Source organism: Lactuca virosa, chromosome 9 (assembly GCF_052849685.1).
Source record: "Lactuca virosa cultivar CGN04683 chromosome 9, Lactuca_virosa_CGN04683_v6, whole genome shotgun sequence".
Classification (NCBI taxonomy): domain Eukaryota; kingdom Viridiplantae; phylum Streptophyta; class Magnoliopsida; order Asterales; family Asteraceae; genus Lactuca; species Lactuca virosa.
Genome location: NC_136434.1, coordinates 80,772,522 through 80,776,410, shown reverse-complemented (window position 1 = coordinate 80,776,410; position 3,889 = coordinate 80,772,522). Strand labels below are relative to the sequence as shown.

The following is a 3,889-nucleotide window of genomic DNA, read 5'->3' as shown; positions in this document are numbered from 1 at the left end:
AGGCTATATAAACCTCCGAAAATCAGCTCATTCCTCACACCATTCTTCCATATTCTCTCTGAAGCTCCGTCTAGCTTTTAGCCCCTTTTACTCCTAAGTTTCCGGCCCCTTCGGCGAAGCCCTGCGGTGTCAGATAGCTGGTGAATAGAAGCTCCCGGTTCAGAGTTCTGCCCGCATAATTCCCGGTTTTCACTAAATTACTCTGTAAGTTAAGCTACGCTTATTTTTTTTAAGCGTAACTTTTAATTATAGTCATAAGTCGTTATTATGAACCTATAATTAAGATTTATCAGTGATTCCGAGTCATTATATTGATTGATCTACTTACGGGAGTGATGTCTAGGATGCATTTAGTGAAGTGTTTAAAGTGAGATTTCCGAACATTATACATTGTATACCAAACAGACCTTACCTCCGATATGATCCTACATTGTTATTCATTACTTGATAGATCTTGGTGTAGACATCAGGATTATTAAGTAATCTAGACTATGTTTATTATAGTTGCCAGGATTATGAAACTAGACTAAGGCTTAGTGCTTTATACGTCTAGGTGTCTTTGGAAGTGCAAAGCGAAGCGCTGCCGAAGTCGTCAGTCGCTCATTTTATCAAGTGAGTGCATATCCCCTTTCATGAATATGATTTAATACAAGCATTATGTTATGGTAAAATCAACTAATTTATCATTCCGTCTACATTTAGATGTTATGAATGTTCTGTGTTTTTGATGGACCTAAAAAAACTAAGATTAGATATAAATTTCGAATCTAACAAAAAACATTACTTTTAAAAATGGGTTAATACAAGTTTAGTTAGATGACCAAACTGGGTTTATTATTTCAAGTGATGAAGACTACAAGCACCCACACCCGGTCCACCGTTGTCTTGTTCCAAGTCCCAAAAAGTCAAAAACTACCCAATTTTGATTCTTCTTTTTCTAAATATAAATCAATTGAAAATTTTGAAAATCGAAAACAATTTGTGACTTAGAATGGGTAAATCGTTTTTGTCTTTATTTATAACAAGAATACCAGATAAATTAATTTTATAGTTGTACATAATAAGATGTATTTAACATAATATATGACAAGACTATTATAGCTTTTTTCTATTATAAAAACTGACTAATTCGCTTCTTTTTGCAATTTAAGGTTATCAGCTTGTACAATATTTTCTAGAACATCTTAAAGCTTTATATTAAATTGGTAAAAACTATTATACCTTTTTCTATTAAAAAAGTAACATGGTTGTATAGCTTTTGTGTGATCATATGTTGAAATTGTGTTTTTGTAAGCATGCATTTCTAATGTGAACATCATTTAAAATACGTATTTTTCTTTAACAAAAGTATATTATGTAACATATAATTATGCGACTAAAGTATAATTCATTAATTCCATTCTAGACAAACTTTAAATTTTATGCCAAACAGACTATCTGGTACTTAAAGCATTAATAATACTTATCAATTTTAAATACAACATGTAATTAAAAAAGCCTTCAAGTCTTTGTTATAATGTTTCAAAGATGAATTTAATTTTTTAGAATAAACTAATTTTTAACTTTAATTTAAAAGTCACTGTAGAAACAGTAGTTTGAGTAATGAGTCCAACATCTTGAAGACGCCATAAAAAACGCGGTCAATATCAAACCTTCCTCCTTTAAAACCCTTTTAGAACTTCTAACATTCATCCACTCCAAATTCTCTCTTCACTCTCCAATTTACAGGTTTCTTACATTTCTCCATTGTTATTTGTGTAAGATTCCAATTGGGTTTTTCTCAAATTCCTTTAAAACTCCTAAAATTGGAACATAACTCATCACTACCCATTTCTTTGTTCATATTCACACTGATCATTCACTTTTTCGAACTTGAACTGTTCTTCTGTCAAGATAATGGCGTCAACTGATTATCAAGGTTCATCATCTCCATCTTTCACACGTTTTCGGCGTTCAATACTGAGTATGAAACGAGATCCAGTGATTCATGAGGCCACAAGTCAGGAACAAGAGGTTGAAGCGTTTCAAAGACATGTAACTCAGAGGTTTATCGATTTGTCTCGGGTCGATTCACATGAATTCCTTTCTCTTTCGTGGGTTTCTGATCTTCTAGATGTTTTCCTGTGTTGTCAAGAAGAATTCAAAGCCATATTATTCAACAACCAATCTTACATGAGTGATAAGTTGGTTCTGGATTATTTCGAAAGGAGTGTCAAAGGATTAGATGTTTGTAATGCAATTAGAGATGGAATTGAACAGATCCGACAATGGCAGAAACAACTGGAGATCGTTTCATGTGCTTTGGGTAATCAACGATATCTCGGAGAAGCTCAATTCCGGCGAGCTAAAAAGGCGCTAATCGAGTTAACAATCGGAATGATTGACGATAAACAATCCAACTCCGCTTTCGCTCATAGAAACAGATCCTTCGGTAAAGATCCCCCAAATCATCAAAAATCCTTGAAGAAATTCAAATCATTCTCGTGGAGTGTTTCAAGATCTTGGTCGGCTTCAAAACAACTTCAAGCAATCGGAAACAACATTGTTCCTCCCAAGACTACCGACGTCATTCCTGTAGCTGTTTACACGATGAACAATGTCCTGTTATTCGTGATGTGGACTTTGGTAGCTGCGATCCCTTGTCAAGATCGTGGACTACAATCCCATTTCAACATACCAAAGAATTTCAATTGGGGATCTCCGATTATTAGTCTGCACGAGAGAATTTTGGAGGAATCGAAGAAGAGAGGGAGGAGAAATGCTTGTGGATTGTTGAAGGAGATTGAAGGGATCGAGAGATCTGCTCGTTTTGTAAACGAATTGTGTGATTCGTTGCAGTTTCCATTGGCGGAAGAACAGGAATCGGAGGTGAGAAAGAGGGTGGAGGAAGTGGAGATGGTGTCTGAAGCTATTAAGAAAGGTCTGGATCCATTGGAGAAGCAAGTGAGAGACGTTTTTCATCGAATTGTGAGCAGTAGAACACAAGGACTCGATAAACGAAGCTATTAATTAAATCAAATCAATATATGTATAGAGAATATATTTAGGATATGAATTGTATTTGGAAATTCATGAACTATGCATGTTCATGTGTTCATCTCGTGTAGATGTATCTCATTAATTATTAATTCTCACGTTGAATGGCATGTATTTAGTTTAATATGCCATTAATAAGGTTTGATTTTGATATACAAACGGTTCTTATATGACATTAAGGTTTTATTTGTGTTTGATTTAGATTTTTGATGCATATTAGGATGTGATTTTAATAATGATATGGTTTCTGATTTGTTAACTTGTTGATATTTGTATCTATTCTTGAGGTTTTACGATTTGTATTTGCCAGATAAAAAATTCAAGATAAGACTAGATTGGACATGATATATGTAAAATTGATGAAGTTTGCAAATTGCATAATATTAATCAATTTTATGGTGAGAGTAGTTGAAAGAAAAAAGGACAAATAGTTCCTCAATAATGTCTTAATACATTAATATAGGGTTTTTTTTTATCGTTAACTTGTTATTATAATAATGTCTTAATACATTAATATAGGTTTTTTATCTTTAACTTGTTACTATAATAATGTCTTGATACATTAATGTAGATTTTTTTTATTTATTATAATAATGTCTTAATACATTGATGTAGGGTTTTTTTCTTTAACTAGTTAATAGTAGTTATTATATGTCCAAATTAAGTCATGTGTTTACATAAGGTTTTTAGGAGTTTGTAACTTTTAGCTTAACAAAAAATTTGATATAAATAAAAAAATTTATTTCGTAATATGAGTTTTAACTTTTAGCTTAAAAAAACGTAAAATCAAAAAGCTATTTAATATAGCAATTATTACACACTTCTAGACCATTATAGGTGCTTATGAAAAGGC

General features: G+C 32.4%; 1 pseudogene; it reads left to right on the top strand.

The window, feature by feature from the left end:
- Positions 1-1,678: 1,678 nt before the first annotated feature.
- On the top strand, positions 1,679-3,174 carry LOC145138012 (protein ROH1D pseudogene; annotated as a pseudogene).
- Positions 3,175-3,889: the final 715 nt, after the last annotated feature.